This window comes from Panthera leo, chromosome D4 (genome assembly GCF_018350215.1).
Source record: "Panthera leo isolate Ple1 chromosome D4, P.leo_Ple1_pat1.1, whole genome shotgun sequence".
Classification (NCBI taxonomy): Eukaryota; Metazoa; Chordata; class Mammalia; order Carnivora; family Felidae; genus Panthera; species Panthera leo.
Genome location: NC_056691.1, coordinates 59,891,960 through 59,910,500, shown reverse-complemented (window position 1 = coordinate 59,910,500; position 18,541 = coordinate 59,891,960). Strand labels below are relative to the sequence as shown.

Genomic DNA, 18,541 nt, shown 5'->3' with positions numbered 1-18,541 from the left:
GGCTAGTCAATGACCCATGAGGTGGGTTGGAACAAAAAAGAAGAAGATGAGTTGGGTGAATGAGCTTTTATTTCCTGGCATTTGTATTAATTCCTGGGATTGTCTTAACAAAGTACCACAAACTGACTGGCTTAAATAACAGAAATGTTTATCTCCCTGTTCTGAAGGCTAAAAATTCAAAATCTAGGTGTTGGCAGAGATGGCTCCTTCTGAAGGCTCTGTGGGAGTATCCATTCCATGTCTCTCCCCTAGCTCTAGGAGCCTCAGGCATTCCTAGCCTTGAGGATGGTCTCCCTGTTCTGTACATGTCTGTGTCCACATGTTCCCTTGATATAAGAACACCAATCATATTGGATTCGGACCTGCCCTCATGTCCTTATGTCAACTTGATCATCAGCAAAGACCCTATTTCCAAATAATGTCCTATTCACAGGTGTGAGTTTTGGGAGGATACAATCCAAGCCACAACAGCACTCAACTGGGACATAAGGAGAAAGTGAGGCAGGTGGCAGGGGAAGCTGCGGGTGAGGAGAGGACACCACCATGAGCACATGGAAGCTGAGGCCATGAGGGAAGAGACATTTGGGGGAGTAAGAGTCCTCAGAGGAGGGTGAATTCACAGGACTGAGAGAGAGGTGGAGAACGCCGTGTCCCTGAAAGTGCCCGGCTCCCTCAGGCCTGGATTGCTGTAGCTCATGCTGGATTCTCATGAGACCCACCCCCCCCCACCCCGATCCTCCCACAATCCTTTGGAGGACCACTCTCTCTCCCACACACTCCCCTCACTGCACTCAGGCGTCTTGAATGAACCCTTCTTCTTGTAGTTCCACAAGAGCAAGAGCTCAGACTCTACTCTCAGTTTCCCTCCTTCCTTTCTGCCCCTGCTTCTCAGTCTCCCTGATGAGGCTTTCTCCTTAGCCCACCCATCCCGGGGGTTCTGCCTTCTTCTCACGTCTCACGCTTCCCCTGGGGCTTCTCATCTTCTCCTGTGTGGGGTCGGTTACCAGCGATAAGCTGATGACTCTCAGCCAGTCTCTGCAGCCCAGGCTCCTGCCAGGCACTTCTGGAGTCCCCCTGCCTCACCACCACCACCTTCTTCTCCCCTGGGGGACCGCACCTGCACCTGTGCAGCCTGTCAGCAGGGGGCCAGCCTGCACACTCCCTTCCCACTCCCCTCACTCTGGGAAGTCCCCATGCCTGCTGGCCTCTCCCTTTTCCTCTCTTATTTTTTACACATTACATTTTTTTTTGAAATTGTGATAAAATGCACATAACCTAAAACGTGTTAACCGTAAATAGGTTACCATTTTAACCTATTTTAAGTAAACAGTTAAGCACAGCCACACTGTGCACCATCACCACCGTCCAGCTCCAGAACACGCGCATCTTCCCAAACCGAAACTGTCCCCATTAAGCACAAACTCCTCATTCTGCCCTCTGGTCCACCCCAGGCCCTGGCAGCCGCCACCCTATTTCTGTCCTGAGGAATGTGACTAGGTACTTCACCCAATTGGAGTCATACTCTAGTTGTCCTTTGTGACTAGAAGCCTACCTCTCTCACATCCTGTCTGTCCCCTCTCTCCCTTCCTACGGGGCTTGCCTTTTTAAAATCTATGCTATCACCACGGCCCCCCAAGCCTGTCTCCCTGCCTCAGTTCCCCTACTTTCCTGTCCACACCCAACTCAGCCTCTAAATGATCTTTATGAAAAGCAGATGTGATGCTGCTCCCAAGCTGAAAGCCACCTTCAGTAGCCCCCATTATGATGACAGATAGCAAACTCTGGCCTGGAGTTCGAGGCCATGGGAGAGCTGGTGGCCTATGGGCCTCCTCCGCTTTTGATCCAGCCCAGGCCTTCCCTTTCTGGCTCTGCCAGACCACTCACCCCAGGCACCCCTGACATTTCAGGCCTCCGGGATGTCCTCTCAGCCTTGAGTAGCTTCTCCCAGCCTCTACGCTCTTGGAAGCCCTGCTAAGTCCTGGAGGCACAGCCTCTCCAGAGAGCAAAGCATCCCCCCCTCATTACTAGAGTAGCTGGCCTCTCCCTGCATTGAGGAAGCAGTGCTGCCCTGCCTAGTGGGGAACTCTGTGCTCCCACACCCCTCAACTCCCCCCCCCACCCCCTGCTGGCCGGGACAGGGCGGGGGGGAGGAAGGGGGAGCACCCTCTGACCAGCTCTGCATCTCAGCATGCAGCTGTGACCTAGCTCAGGGTGAGGGTGCCATCAGTGCAGGTCAGTCAGGGATACAGGCCTGGGGACAAGCGAATTCCATCCCAGGCCAGTGACCCACAAGGGGAGAAAGCCAACCAACCCTCAATCAGTGCGGGGTGGGGACTGCCAGGTAGGGTGTGGTGGGGTCAACCAGCAGGTAATGGAAGCTGTGGGGGGTTTAATTTCTTCAATGGTTAGGTTTAAAAGAGGGTCGTAGAATGGGATGCAATAATCACGCCAATAACCACGCAATATGCAGAGACATTTGCAGCTCATAAAACCTCAGCCACTTCATGCCTGCAGTTCTGTGTCCCCTGCAGGGCAAGAAGTGAGTGCTTTGGGGCATGCTGTCACCTGTGATGAGATCCAGTCAGAGAGCAGCCTGAGGCCCACATCCCCTGCCATCTTGCTTCCCCAGGGAGCGCCTGCATGACGCTTAACCCCTCACCCTGCCCTGCCTCGAGATCCTCCCAGGCAGGACTGGCTCCCGAATTTGCTGGGTCTGGGTCTGGTGTCAAATAAGACTATAGGGTCCTCTGTTCAAAATCAGGGAAAAAGTGTCATTAAAGGTACCAAGATACAAAGCTTTGCTTTTTTCTCATAGCTTCGCTTTTGATCTGTCATAGTGTTTTCTTACTTATTATTTAATGTCTTGATCACACAGGTGCCCGTGTGCTGTGACACAAAAAGCGGGCACACCAAGTCCGCTAGCTGCCAATTCCCTCCCCTGCCCGAAGCAGAACACACACACCCTGCCCTGATGAGGGGCCAGACAGTTGAGCCAGGCATCTCCCTTTCCCACAGTTGGGCCACTGCCCCAACACACAGAAATGGGCTATCTGAGGGCATCCGACCTCTGTGTTAGGACACTAGGTGCCTGGACCCGGGGTGGACAAGAGCCTTGTCCTGCAGAATTGCCAGCTGAAGGCACTAGAGATCCCCAGTGGTAGCTGGGAAGGGGGAGTAGGGGGAGACTGGCGGGATCTGGGAGCACCAGGAGGTGAGGCAGCTGGAGTCTAAGAACCTGTCCCCAGGAAGCAGAGAGGCAGCAGGAGGTGGGACCTTGTTGGGGCCAAGGCTCCAAGCCCTGGTGTATGCTCTGTTGGCCATGGGACTTCACGTAAAAATCCAAATCCAAAGATAAATTTAAGAATTTCAAGAGAGTAACTGCATAGCCTACAACCTGTTCCCAGCCCGCTTCCCAGGACACACACCCTGAAGGCCCCAGGGCCAGACTCGGCCTTGTCTTCCCTGGGCCGGGCCTTTCCTTCCTCCTTAGTAGCTTCCAACCCATGAGAATCTCCAGTCCCTGAGGTCCACAGGAAGCTGGGGCCACTGTACAATGGCAGAAGGAGCATCTGGATGGGAGTCAGGGGATCTGGTTACAAGTCCTATTGGTTGAGGACTTGCAGTGTGACCTTGGGCAAGCTGCTATACCTCTCTGGAGCTGAGTTTCTACAACCCAATTCACTTATTTACTGAGAACCTAGTATGGGCAGGACATGGTGCCCCTTTGTGGCACAGACAGAAATTGTTATTTCCTGGCCCTCAAGAAAATTATCATTAAGTTGGGATGATAACAGTCACACAGAAATTCCTGGGGTGGTGTCACACACATGGTCTCTTCCTCCACCACCAGGGGCTACAAGCTAGGCCATGAGCCCCGCTTTACAGATGAGGCCTCCTCTCTGGTCAGTCTGGTGAAAGGCAAAGCTTGGACTATGGGTCATGCAGACTAAAACCCCTGCCTTGCTCTGAGATTCACGGATTTGTTTTTATAGTGAAGGCACAACATTCACCTCACAAGGGGTGCTATACAGAGGAAATGAGATAAAGGATGATGCAGTTCAGATTCCTGGTTTCCTTCCCCTCTTCCCAGTCCCACAATGCCTGGGGCCCAGCAAGCCAACCCCATAATCACTAGGCCGGTGGACATAGCTGAGCAGCCACGAGAAAGACTTAGTGGTTCTCAAATGACTGTTGACCCAGGGTAAGTCAACAGTGTGGGGCCTCCCAACTCATGGTGGGATCTCAGTTGAATTAATCAAAGGACAGTGACCAAAGCAGGCAATGGTGGTTTTGCTTGGCCTCCTGTGGGAACTCAGCTCTGGGCCCCCACTCTTTCACTTGGGGGGGGGGGTACTTTTTTCTTTTTTTCTTAAGGCATTGGTTTTATATACAGTCAAGTGTATAAGTCTTGAGAGTATAGCTCCCTGAATTTTCCATGTCTACACCTGTGTAAACACCACTCAGATGAAGACACAGGACATTTCCAGCACACGAGAATGCTCTTATACTTCCTCCCATCCATCTCCCTCAAAGGTAACTACTACTGTGACTTTTACAACCACAGATTAGCTTTAACTGCTTTTGAACATCATGTAAATGAAAACACACAGTGAGTCTGTTCTTGTGTCTGTCTTCTTCTTCTTCCTTTTTTTTTTTTTTGGTCTATTTATTTTTTGAGAGACAGAGAGCAGGGGAGGGGCAGAGAGAGAGGGACAGAGAGAATCCCTAGCAGGCTCCACACTGTCAGCACAGAGCCCAATGCAGGGCTCGATCTCACAAACCGTGAGATCAAGACCTGAGCCGAAACCAAGAGCCTGACGCTTAACCGACTGAGCCACCCCGGGCGCCAGTGTCTGGCTTCTTTCACTCAACATTTCATCTGTGAGATTCATCTGTGTTGTGTTTTAGCAGCAGTTCATTCTTTTTCACTGATGGAGATAGTATTCCATTAAATAAACTATATAATTTATTTATCTACTCTACTGCTAATGAACATTTAAATTATTTCTAGTATTTGGTAACTATAAATAGGGCTACACATGTCTTCGGTAGAAACAATCTCTTATTTCTCTTGGGTACATCCCTGGAGTAGAATTGCCAGCTCACGGAGTAAGAGTACATTTAGTTTCAGTAGACATTGTCAAAGAGTTTCTCCCAAAGTGATTGCACAATTTTACATTTCCACAAGTGATGTATGAGAGTTCCAGTTGCTCTGCAAACTCGTCATCTCTTGCTATGGTCAGTACTTTTCATTTTAGCCACGGTGGTGGGTGGTAGTCGTACCTCATTGTGCACTTCCCTGATCGCTAATGATGCTGAGTACATTTCATGTGTTTATTGGCCATGTGAGTGACCTCTTTTGTGAACTGGACCTTCTCTCACGAGTGGCGCTAAGTCCAGAGAAGGGGAGCAGGGGGACCATGTGAAGAACAGTTGAAGGACCCTGGAAGACATGGTCATACTCTTCAAACCTGCAGGGCACTGACAAGGAAGGAGCAACAGATGTGGTCTGTGGGTCCCCAGCATGCAGAAAACATAGATTACCGAGATGACCAGGACATGGATTTACAGTCTGCGTAAGGAACTTTCTAACAGTAAAAAAATGCACAAAGATACTCTGGGCTGATTCTGGAGCTGGTGGGGAGGGTAACAACAGGCACGTGAGCAGGGATGACACAGTCCCAGATGAGACCTTCCAGAGACGGCTGAGATCCCGATTGATGGTGGTGGTTGGGGGAGTTGAAAGATGAGATTTAAGGCTTGATTCTATTATGAAAGATGCTCGGGGCCATTGGGTGGGGAGGATGGGGACTCAGAGACCAGCTATCTTTAAAAGACTTGTTTTTTTGGCCCGTTTGCTTTTATTTTCCCCAGCTGATCTCATCCTCTTAGTCATACAGGAAAGCACCTGCTGAAAAAGCAGGGAAACTAAACACAGTGTTTGACTTTGCCTCTTTCTGCAGTTGCTACGAGCCCCGTCCCAGGACACAGTGGGCTTCAAAGGTCTACATGTGAGTCAAAATTGGCCAATGGTTTGAATTAGAAAGGCCACGTGCATGTGTGTGCATGCACCAGGGTGTATTTCATTTTGCGTCTCTTGAGGTCATCAGTGTCTGAGTCACCGCACAAATCACTGTAAGCAACAGGGTTCCAGGAAAGGGCTCTGACACCATCTCCCGACCATAGTCGGCCTACAGACCATGTCATAGTCCGCTCGGTGGCTCCTTCTCCCCACCTCGCTGCAACGCCCCTGGTTTGAGCCACCGTGAGTTCTCACCGGGCCCAGCCTCTTCCAGGTCATCTTTCTCCCGGTTGGAAAGGGTCAGGCAAGACAAATACCTTCAGACAAATGGGAGAGGCCATCGGGAACATCGTCTTACTGCACCCTCTGCCCCCAAGACTGGAAGCTACTTGAGGGCAAGCCTCTCTCTCCCCCACCGTCCAACAGGAAGCCTGCACCTCTCAGGTGCTGACGGCAGGTCTGTTAAGTAAATGAGTGAATGCCTAGCATTATTACTGGCTTTGACAAAGCAAAAGCACTGGTAGAATAAAAATTAGAAGCCTGTGGACTTCACTCCTCTCCTCATTCTCCATTTTACAAACACAGCTTGTCACCTTGCCTTACAGCAGGTGTTAACGTAAGCTTATGAAGCTCGTCTTTGTATTTACTGAAAAACCAATATGAAAATTAGTATCAACAACGCCAAAAGGCAAATGGGGGAATTATTTGCTGCACATTGAACAAAGGGATAATTTATTTAGCAGAGTCTTACCAAAACACTAAACCAAACCAGAAACAAACACAAAACCAGTCCAGTGAAAATGTAGAATGAGGAAAGGAACAGGCAATTCACATAAAAATACGAATGGCTAAAAAGCTCACTCATAATCATGTAAAGGTAAATTGAGAAGCGAGCCATCAGTTCTCATCTATCACACCGACAAAGATGCTAAGGCCTGAGAATTCCCAGTGTTCACAAGACGTGGGGGAGACGGGCACTGTCGCATACAACAGAAGCACACATTGGTTTACCCTCCTTCAAGGCAAGTTAAGCCCTATCTACCCAACTGCACACGCCCTTTGACTCAGCAAGTCCACTTCTAGGAACTCATCCCACTCGTTGACTCCCTGAATTTTACAAAGATACATGTACAAACCATCTGATTATTATCTGTATTAGCAAAACACTGGGAACCACATGAAAGTTCATCCATGGGGCATTGGCTACACAAGTTCTAATGCAGACAAACAGCGGAATGCTGTTAACCCACCCTCGGGGCTATTACTGCCCGCTACGTCACTGTACCTTATAATAGCAAGTGCTATTCTGTACATACTGCATAACGGGCGCGGTGATAAGCTCTTTATATAGATCATGTCGTGCAATCTTAATAACTGTGAAGCAGGTACTTTTTAATCCCCGTTTTACAGATGAAGAAACGAAACTGCAGTAATCTGGCTGTATTAATTTCCCAGGGCTGCCATACAAATGACCACAAACTGGATGGCTTAAAACAGCATAAATTTACTCTGTTGCAACTCAGGATGTCAAAAATTGGGAATCAAGTGTCAGCAGGGCTGGTTCCTTTTGGAGGCTCGGAAGGAGAATCTGTTGTCCCATGCCTCTCTCCTAGCTTCTGGTGATGCCAATATCCCTTGGCATTCCTAGGCATGTACCTACATCACTGACTCTGCCGTCACAGACCCTCCTTCCCTGTGTATGTCCACTCCTCATCTTATGAAGACACCAGTCATTGGATTTAGCGCCCACCCTAACCCAGTAAGGCCTCATCTTAACTAAATACATCTGCAAGGACCCTATTTCCATATAAGGTCACATTCTGAGGTTCCAGGTGGATGTGATTTTGGGGGGACACTATGTAACTTAATACAGTGACCAAGGGCACAGAGCTAGTAAGTAGTAGAGCCCGGATTTGAGTCCAGACAAGATTCAATTGGACTATATTCATCATCACTACTCCATGCTGCTTTCCCATAATAGCTCACACTTGTGTAATGCTAACAATATCCCAGGTACTGTCTTAAATGTTCACATATAATAACTAATTTAGTCCTCACAACAACTCCCTTTACAAAAAGAAAAACTGAGGTACAGAGCATTTAAAATTACCTGAATTTACATAGCCAGTAACAGGCAGAACTTTGATTTGAACCTAGGGAGGTGGTCTCCAGAGTCTATGTGTTGTTGTTGTTTTTTTTAAGTTTATGTATGTACTTTGAGAAACAGAGAGAGAGAGAGAGGCAGAGAGAGGAAGGGAAAGCATCCTAAGTAGGCTCTGCATTGTCAACACAGAGCCTGATGCGGAGCTTGAACTCATGAACTGTGAGATCATGACCTGAGCTGAAATCAAGAGTTGATGCTTAACAGACTCAGCTACCCAGGTGCCCCCAGACTCCATGTTCGTAAGCACTATGCTAAACTGCCTTCCACTGAGTATTCCAATGTAACATACACTCTGAGAAGACATACAGTCTCAGAAGACCCCATTCTCTCTCCTGAAGGGCTGGTGTTCTTTTCATCAGACACCAACCGTCCCCCAGTTCATCTCATCTCCCTTCCGCCTTGGCTATCGTGATTCATCCTAGAGCTGACTTGGGTGTTCACAAACAGTTGCCATCTCAGCCAAGATGCTGGCTGAATTTCCTCTCCTTATTCTGTGTTGGGCATTCTTAACCTGGGCTTCCAAGTGGCCTTCAAGGGAACCCAGTGGCTCGCTGAGGTGACAGGCAAACTACGGGGCACGAGTGCATTCGTTCTGCTGGAACAAGGCCCTCGGGTCCCATCAGATTCTCAGCGTTTCACGATCCTGATTTTCAAGCCTGCCCTGTCTTTTTAAAACTTCTGTTCTTACCAGTTATGTTGCCTGTGCAGGTTTATTTTAAGCCACCTCAACCCTTTTAATGGTGTAAATGGAATGCAGTAGAAAACCATAAACAAATGCATACGATGTTGTCATCCAATCTGACTTTTTAAATCTTCCTGGGTTTGCAAGGAAGGAGTTCCTCTTCAGGGCTCCCCTCACCCTTATCTTCTGAGTAGTTTTTTTTTTTTAATTTTTAATGTTTATTTATTTTTGAGAAAGAGAGACAGAGTGTGAATGAGGGAGGGGCAGAGAGAGAGGGAGACACAGAATCCGAAGCAGGCTCCAGGCTCCGAGCTCTCAGCACAGAGCCTGACTTGGGGCTCGAACTCACAAACTGAGACATCATGACCCACACCAAAGTTGGACACTTAACCACCTGAGCCACCCAGGCACCCTTCTTCTGAGTGGTTTTCAGGGCGGCATCTGGGTCCTCATTGCAGCACCTGGAGCACTCACCCTGTGCTCACAGATACCACACCTGTAAGCAGTGCGCCCTGAAAAGGCAAGGGGACACAGGAGTCTGAGAAGAGGTTCCAGGCTGGCCGAGAGCTGGGCAGTAGGGACTCAAAAGCCCTGCCTGGGCCTAAATTTCTCTAGAATGCAAAGGAGAAGGAGGGAAGGTAGCAGAAGATGGAAATAACCCACCGCTGCTCAGCCTGACCCTTCCAGCAGCAGGCCAAGGCTGGGGGCCTATCTCACCAGCAACACTGCGGCCACATGCCCCAACACCAGAGTCCCTGCCACCTGCCTGTCCTGTTCCCCCCTCCCACCACGTGCTCCACCATGTCCTGTGCCCCTACCAACTGTCCCATCAGGCTCCATCTGTGTGTCCTCTGCGGGCTCCATTAAAAAACAAACAAAAACAAAAACCCAGAAAGAGCCCTGTATTTTGAGTCAGGGCCTAAATGAATTCATTTGTAGATCTTAATAAAAACAATGCCTTAATGCAATGGCCAAGGTAACTAGCCCTCACCTTGGTGCTCAAAGTGTGGTGGTCTGTGTGTACAGGACAAGCTTCACACTATTAGGTGTTCATTAGAGCTTATTAGGAATTAAGCCTATTGCTTAATAAAATGATTAGAGCTTATTAGAAACAAGGAGCTAATAAGAAATTCTGTATTTCAGAACCCCTCCCAGGCCTGCTGAGCCAGAGTCTGCATTTTAATAAGATCCCAAATGATTCAAATGCTAGAGAGGCCTTAGGATAGAGTGCAAGGACTTTCACTTCTCAAGCTTCCCAAACCCAAACCTTTGGGTTCACTGCCCTATCAACAAAAGGGGGTTAATAATACCTGCCCTTCCTCCCTTACAGGATTCCTGAGTTTCAAACAAGATCATGGATTCATTCTATTTATTGCGATGGGGCTGACAGGGGCTGCGGAGTGAGAGGGGGAGCAGAACAGGTGTGGTTTCTGCCGCCACGGAGCTGATGGTTCTGTGGCAAAACACGTTGTAGATGCTGGTTGATGGTTTGTGATTGTCATGGCCATCACTGGGCTTTCATTGGCATACCTGTTTCCTCATTCATCCATTCAATGGTCAGTCATTTGTCATCACACGAAATACCTACACTATGCCAAGTTCTGAGCTCTGAGCTCTGGAACACTGGTAAAGGAGAAACAAAGGAGCCATAAACCATCTTCAAGAAGCTGTCAGTCCAGTCAGAGATGAGAATGTGAGCAGGTGATTACATTTAGGACACACTACGGCTGGTGCTCTGAGGTCCATTTAGGGGCTGAGGGAACACAGATAAGGCAATGAAGAGCTTTGCTTTAAAGGATGATTACAAGTTTGCCAACTTAGGAAGGGAGAGAACAGCATTCCAGGCAGAATGAACAGCAGGGCCAAAGACAGGCAGTCACGAAGGCACGATGCTTGCACCATGACCAGAAGGTAAGGAGAATTTGCAAGAGTGCCAAGAGATGGTTTTGGAGAAGTAGCTTGGGGCTAGACCTTTGATGGTCCTGGGTTCATTGCTAAGGAATCTGGTAGGAAATGAGGAGTCCCTGAAGGGAGAGGGATAACACAGTCAGAGCTACATTTCCTAAAGATCTACTAACAGCAGTATAGAAGAAAAGGCTTGATGTGGAAAGACTTTTACAAGGCTCTGACAATAGCTCAGGGGAGAGATGGCAAATACTCGATTGGGGTCATGATTGGAGTACTTGTTAACCCCATTCATGGAGACAGAAATGAATGGAAGGAATATTTAGGAAGACAGGATTGACAGGACTTGACAAAACAAATGGGGTGGTAAAGAGAAAGGAGATCTCTGGCTCGGTGTCTGTGTGGATGGTGTTACTGTTAACCAAGATTGGGGACACCGGAGGAGGACAGGGTGATGAGCCCGCATCAGGCCTGTTGGGTGTGACGTGCCTTTGGGACGCCCTATTGGCTTTGTCCGATTGGCAGGAGTGACAGATGCCTGGAACTGAGGAGAGCAGTCCCAGCGTGACACATGAATGTGGGAATTGTGAGTCTGTAGGGGGTAGCTGGACCATGGGAATAAATGGGATTATAGGAGGGTGTGGGGTGGAAAGAGAGTAGGGTTGAGAGTGGCACCGCCATTTAAGGGATGGGAAAATATGAGTTCATTAAGGAGGCTGAGTGATGCCAAGAGGCATTTGCTGCTTCCCTCAGTTCCGGGGGCATGGAGGGCGAACACCCCTGTCGCTGCAACTCATCACCCACCAGAATCACCTCCAGGAATGGCCCTGGAGTCACCGCCCTAGAAGCCCCAGGGTGAGTGGTGGCTCAGGCTGGGGACCCTGAGTAGATGGCTTGAGATGGGAACATATGGGTGCATGGGCTGGGCTGGCCTCACCCCTTTTCCTCCCCACGCACGGTAACTTCAGCCTTTCACAGATCAGTTTTCCTCTGAGAGAAAAACGAAAGGATGCAAGAAAAGAGACACAGAAGAAATGCTTGAGTTTGTTTAGTTTTTCAGATCAGGCAAGGACTCAGCACCTCCTAACATTGAAGAAAACCTCCCAGACATGTCCTAGGTTGACTCCGATGAGCTCATTCTCTCGCTATCATTAAGAGCAAAGAGTCTGGTCCTTCCACAATTAACCAAAGGAGGATTTTATAAAACAAAACAAGAGAGAGGAAATGGCCCCAGAATTATGCTCTCTGATTCATGTTTCCCCACAGAAACAGGACTGTGGCTTTAAACTGATAATGGCTCTGAGTAGCCAAATAATTGATCTATTTGGTGTTCTGGCTTTATGTAAAAAGTGAACTGGCCTCTTTAGAAATGTTGGCAGTCTGGCTGGTCTATTAGTAAGACTAAAAAATCAAAACATTGACTGGAAAAGGCCATTATGACTCCTGGACTCAGCAGGAGTCATCGATAGATGATGTCATTTCAGAAATAAGCAAGCCAAGGTCACAAGGCTCCTGGGCAGAGTCAAACTACCCTTCGTGGCCCATCAACACCCTCCTTCGCAGATGAAGTCTGCCAAGGGGACACAGGGGTCTGAGCCAGGACTGGCTTCATTTTATTAACTTCACTTCTTTGCTCAGCCTGATTCTAGAGGAATGCGATTCTAGAGCTCTTGACACTCAGCAGGTGATTAAGGCAGGACCTGGTCCTCCCAAAAGCACACCCCTCAGATTCTCTTTTCACCCTCTTCCCTTCTTTTGGGTCCTTCTCCACCTCTTCTTACCAACCTCATTCCAGAAGCACCCGCCTGCTGCCCATGCCTGTCTCCAGCTCCCACTACCTTCCCTCTCCCCTCCTTTCTCAGCCAAGTTCTCAGGAATGGCAGGCCCGGTCCCCACGTTTTGAGCTCCCTCTTGTCGGGCGGGCGAGCGGAGCTCAAAGAGTAAGCTCCCTCTTCCACTTACTAACCTAGAAATATCATTGCAGGTACCAAGCACTGGTGAGGTCTTTCCCAGCATCCTCTCCACTTAATCCCCACAGCAACCCATATGAAATAGGTGCTATTATCATCCCCATTGGGCAGAGGAGGAAACTGAGGCTCAGACAGACAGGCTGGGTCACTGGCCCCGGTAAAGCAGTGGCAGATTCCCATTTTTGAACTGTCTGCAATGCCCTGGCCAAAGTCACCTGGGACCACCTGCCAATCCTGGTAGCCCCTTCCCAGTCCCCAGCCCCCTCTGTCTCTCTGCAGCAACTGACATCTCTCCTGGGAAACCACTTTCTCCTGCACCTTCCCTCCTCTTCATGGGGTGGGTTCTCCTCAGTTTCATCCCGGGCACTCCACTTTTCTCATGCTAGCAAGGCTTCCAAGGGAACCTCTGAGGTCTCTTGACTCTACTGGGGACCATCTCGCCCACCCGCTCATAGCCCAAGTTCACTCTAAATGGGTCGCAGAGCTGGGGTTGGAGCCAGGGGTCCTAACCTCCAGGTCAGTCCACCTCCTGTTACTCAGAGCTGACACCACCTACTCCCCATTTTTGCATTTTTGCTGAGCGGCAGGAGCAGGAGGCAGCTGTACCCTGGATGAGGGAGAAGGTGTGAGGCTCTGATAAGGTGGGGTGGAGGCTATTTTTAGAGGACACTGCCTTTCCACTTAGGCTGGGAGCAACTCAGGGGCCAAGACGGTCGAAAATGTGTTTGCAAGTTTGGCTCATTAAAGGGAGTAAATACACCAAACAACAACATTGCTCACTTTCACTCTGCTTGTTTTATGGCTCAAGTTGATGAGACTCTATTTGTCTTCATTTCCCCTTACTTCTTTATCAGTGAGGCTCTGAGGTGAGTTTAGAGAAAATATATCATAGAAAGTAGAAATAAAAATGAAATTTCAGAACGAGGGCGCTATCATCTGAGCAAGGGAAAGTCCTGGACAGCAGTAGATCAAAGAACAGGGGGGAATTGGCGGGGTGCTCAGAGATCCCCAAGACCGGCCTGAGCAGCAAGAAGGGGCAGGAAAGAGAGGAGAAAGGTTAGTGGAGACTGCAGGCCTCCTGGTGTGTCCAGCAGCATGTGACCTTGAGCAGGGGGTTCTGTGGCCCTTGTTAAAATAAATGCCATCACGGGAGAAAGATAAAGATTTGGGGGATGCTTCCTCTGAGGGCCCAGAACCTGAGTTAGGGTCTGGTTCTGTGATCTGGATAGAGAAAAGCTTGGGCTAAGTCATCTCTAAGAGTCTGAGAGGGTTAAGGCGGAGACCAAGGGCAGGGTCCGTAAGGTATATCAGGAAGCGCCTGGGGGTCTGGGAGGGTGTGATGCTTGGCATGGTTCCAAGTTCATCTCATAGGCACTGTATAGGTGGGGAAACTGAGACCAGGGAGCAGCTGGACTGGAGCCTCTGGTCCTGCCCAGTTCTTTGGGTCTAAAGCTGTTTGAGTCACGTGATGCTTTGCGAGGGTGATGGCTGCTCCCCAGCAGAGGTGCCCGTAAGTACCGTGGGACGCTCTTCCTGGAGGTATAGGGCCCAGGCTATTCCAAGGACCCTAATAGGTCCCAGTATAGGCCTGAGTCAGAGGGACTGCCACAGTGTCCGGTTTCTTTCCACAATGCCTCCGGATGTGCAAGGCTCTGGCCCCAGCGTCCCAGGCCGGAGCCGATGAACAGGTGTGGGGGAGCGCCTGCCGTCAAGAGCGCGCCCTGCTGCTCTCACCGCCAAGACTCCTAGCTTCATCTCCCGAACCAAACCCCGCCCCTACAAATGGGGAAACTGAGGCCCAGGGAAGGGCAGGGGCTCGCCAAGGCCACCGTGTGACTTGGCGACAGCGAGGGGGCTTCTGCCTCCAGGAGCTTGCCCGCTCTACCTTGGCCCGAAATGCGTGTATGTATCATGGTGCTTTAAACCGCGTCCTCTCGCGCTGTTTGGGAAACTTTTCCTGCCTCAAACAGGCGCAGCCCGAACCCCGGTTCCCCGTCCACCAACCACATACGTCCCACTCCCACCCCCAAACTTTCGGCAGCCGGAGGAGGGCCACGCCTCGGTGCCGGGCTCAGGCGGGCACCTGTCCCCAGCAGAGTATCCGCGGGCGCAGAGCCCCGCCGCGCGGGAGTCGAGCGGCTAGTGGGTGGCGGGGGCGGCCGCTCCTTCAGGACCCCGGCCCCCGCGCCTCTCTGCGAGCGCGCAAGGGTCCTTCTGTCGTTTACAGACACGGCGCCGAGGGCCTGAGAGGAGGGCGCTCTGGCTGGGGCCGGGGGAGCCTAGCGGCGCGGACGTGAGCGCGGGGCTCCGGACCCCGAGACCCCCGGCTCCCCAGCCCCGGAGGCAACCCGAGGCGGCGGCTATTTATAGAGGGAGCCACGCTCAGTCCCTCTTGGCGGCGGCGGCGACAGCTGAATATTTTGCCCAGATATGGCTGGGGCCCCGGCGCGGGGGCAGGGAGCCCCGCGGGCGCGAGGGGTACCCCGGGCCGGGTGGGGGGCTTACCGGGCCGTGGAGCCGCCGGCGCGGGCGCGGGCGCGGGCGCGGGCGACGACGGGGCGAGCGCAGGCGGCAGGCGGACGGGCGCGGGCGGCGGGCGGCGGACGGCGGGCGGGCGAGCGGAGCGCGGGGCTGGACGAGCTCCCGGGCGGCCGCGGGCGGGCGGGCGCTGTGGGCTCCGGGGGTGGGAGTCAGGGGCGGGCCCGGCTCAGCGCTGTCACCGCGCCCCGCCCCGCCCCGCCCGCCGCCCTCTCCCTCCGCTCGGGGGCGCCGGGCCTCCGCGCGCCGTCCCCGGCCAGGGAGCGACGCCCGCTGGGGGCAGCGCGGGGCAAAGGGGCCGGGCCGCCGGGAAGCTGGGATCCTTCGTTGGACAGGGGGTTGTGGATAATCGTGAGTCTGAGTCTCTATTTCCCCAGCTGTACCATAAGCAGCAGTGGAGTTATCTGGAAATAAGTGGGTGGGTTTTCATTCCTGTGGCGTCTGAGATGTAAGAACCGGCAGGTCTTTGGATGGAGCAAAGCCTGCCAGCCAGCTGTTGCACCTTTACCTCTTTTGACTACAGCAACCACCTGTCCCATCTCACCGGCAGCCCAGCCAGGTCTGGCAGGAGCCACAGCTTTAACAACGATCATTTTGTGAACAAATAGTTCTAAAAGAGTCGAATGCATTCTCTCTGTGCTTGGAATGGAGTGTCCAAAATACCGATTTAAATACAAAAAAAAAAAAAAAAAAGTCCCACTTTCTTAAAAGGCTAGTACGTTTTTCAGAACAAACCACTTAAACCCAAATAGAAACTTTGTTTTAATTTTTAAAATGGTTCATAAAAAAGAATTTGTGTGGACAGAAGGTACCGTGTGCAATTGTTATGGGAAAGTTTCTGGTGGGGTAGACCCTAATATAACTCTTTTTACTCCTGGTGTATAGATTACTGATGAGAAACATTCGTTTTTGTTTTTGTGAATCTTGTTTTCCATGAAAATATATTTCTACATTACAAAACTCTCACAGCTGTAAGAGAATGCTCTTTTCAAGGAATATGTGCCATGCATTTTTAAATGAAGCAATGATTTAATATTTCAGATTATTTTTATTTTAAACCCTTTTGTTGCGGAATCAAACATTTAAGAAAAGTACATACATCCTAAGTGTGCAGGTTCAAAAATTTTTATCACATTGAACACTTGTTGCAAGAAACAACATTGCCAGCAGTAGCCCAGAAGCCAACCCTCTGGGTCCTGGGTTCCAGCTTCCTCCTAAAATGATCGCTTAAGGAAGTTTAAGATTACTCTTAGGGTAATCACTTCCTTGCCTGCTTTCCTCCACACTTTGTCTTCATTTGCTCAATTCCACCCTGTGAGATTAACCTGCGTGGTTTCATGTGGCTGTAGTTTGTTTACTTTTATTACCTTAGAGGTTTCCATTGCATGAATACAGCACAGTTTTTTTTTTTAATCTATTTTACTATTAATGGACATCTGTCTCTAGGTTTTAGCTATTGCCAATAGTGCTGCTGTGAACATTCTTTACTGGCATCCTCCAGCACAAGTGCAAACATCTTCAATAATTGAAATTAACAAAAGTTGAAACGTTTTCCCAGTTTTGGTAGGAGTATTAGGATCTCACTGAAATTTGATTTCCATGGGTCGAGGGCCTTTTCATGTTGATTGGCCAGTTGGATTTCCTCTTTGTAAAATGTTCAAATTTATTGCCATTTTGTTTCTGGATAGTCTTCTGTTTATTGAATATATTCCAAATACAAATATTCCTCCGTTGTGTGCTTTGCCTTTACACCATCATAATAATGCCTTTTGACAAACCGGTGTTCTTCATTTTAACATAGTCTAGTATATCAATATTTGCCTTTATTGTTAGCACTTTGTCCTGTTTAGGACATCTTTCCTACTCCTGGATTATCAGGGTACTTTCCTGTGTTATCTTCCCTCATTAGGCTCTCACGTGTAGGCTTTGAATCCACCTGGAATTGACTTTGAATATGGTATGAGGCAGGGGCCAAGCTTCATTGTTTGTCAAATTGCCCTAGCACCAGATTAATTTTTCACTTACATCAACAACACAATTTGCTCTATTTTAAAAAATGATGGAAGCTTTTCTAAAGTCATTGAAACAGAACCCACCTCTTCTTAATCTGTAGGCAATTTGAGGATTTTTGTTGTTTTTGTTGGTAAAAGAAACCATTATAAAATACATTCATACTACTTTGTTTCACTTAAATGTTTGTGTCAGGATATTCTGATTTTATCAGAAATGTTTAAATCAGTGGTGTAAGCATTCCTCAATTTTGAATCACTTTTTTATTAAATATGAATTTTAAAAAGCTAGAAAGATAATTTCAACATGTTTTACATGAAAAACTTCAAATATCTGGTCTTTACCTTCTTTCTGCTTTCACTTTTCCTATATTTTCTCAAATAAAAATAAGCAAATGAGTTTAAGAATGTTTATCTCCAGCCTGGCCTTCTCCCCTGTGAAGACTCCACATTTCTAATAGGTTATGCATATCCTCACACAGTGATCTAGTCCCTTAACTCAGTATGTTTAAATTTTTTTTAATGTTTGTTATTTATTTATGAGAGAGAGAGACAGAGAGACAGAGAGAGAGGGAGAGAGACACACGGAGCATGAGCAGGGGAGGGGCAGAGAGAAGGAGACACAGGATCTGAAGCAGGCTCCAGGCTCTGAGCTGTCAGCACAGAGCCTGATGCGGGGATTGAACTCACGAACCGCGAGACCATGACCTGAACTGAAGTTGGGCGCTCAACCGACTGAGTCACCCAGTGGCCTCTAAACTCAGTATGTTTAAAACAAAAAATTTCAGTTTCCCAAATGGAATAAGCGTCATCATCCTAGCCTCTCAGACCTTAAGACTTGGCTTCACTTTTTGACACTTTCTTTTTCCTGTCTTTTGGATCTAAAATGTCAGTTCTAATAATTCTAGTTAAAAACTTCAAAAGGCCTTTAATTTTTTTTCTTGATTCTCATTGCTCCCCTCTTAGTCCAGGGCCTTCCCCCATCATCTTTGGACCACTGATAAGGCCTCCACCTATCCCTCTGTCAAGCCGTCCTGCCCATCAATTAGCAAGGACATAATGGGTGCCTGATGTGTTAAAGAGATCATTCTGTCTGTTGTGGAGTACGCAGACAGTGGTATGTTCTGAAGTCCATTGTACGGGCTCACAGGAGCTGCTGGGGTGTCTTTTCCCAGCTCCACATTCAGTGATGTCACATTGTTAGCTGGAACTCAACAACGGTGGAAGTATTTACAACATGGGAATCATCAG

The 18,541-nt window shown here is 49.2% G+C and overlaps 1 protein-coding gene across 1 annotated transcript in view; it reads right to left on the bottom strand.

Moving 5' to 3' along the window:
* Positions 1-15,273, bottom strand: part of TMOD1 (tropomodulin 1) — an 86,181-nt gene extending 70,908 nt beyond the window's left edge. The window contains exon 1 of the mRNA XM_042912534.1: positions 15,249-15,273. The gene's annotated coding sequence lies outside the window, so the exon portion shown is untranslated. The remainder of the gene's footprint in view (positions 1-15,248) is intronic.
* Between the last annotated feature and the right edge of the window lie 3,268 nt (positions 15,274-18,541).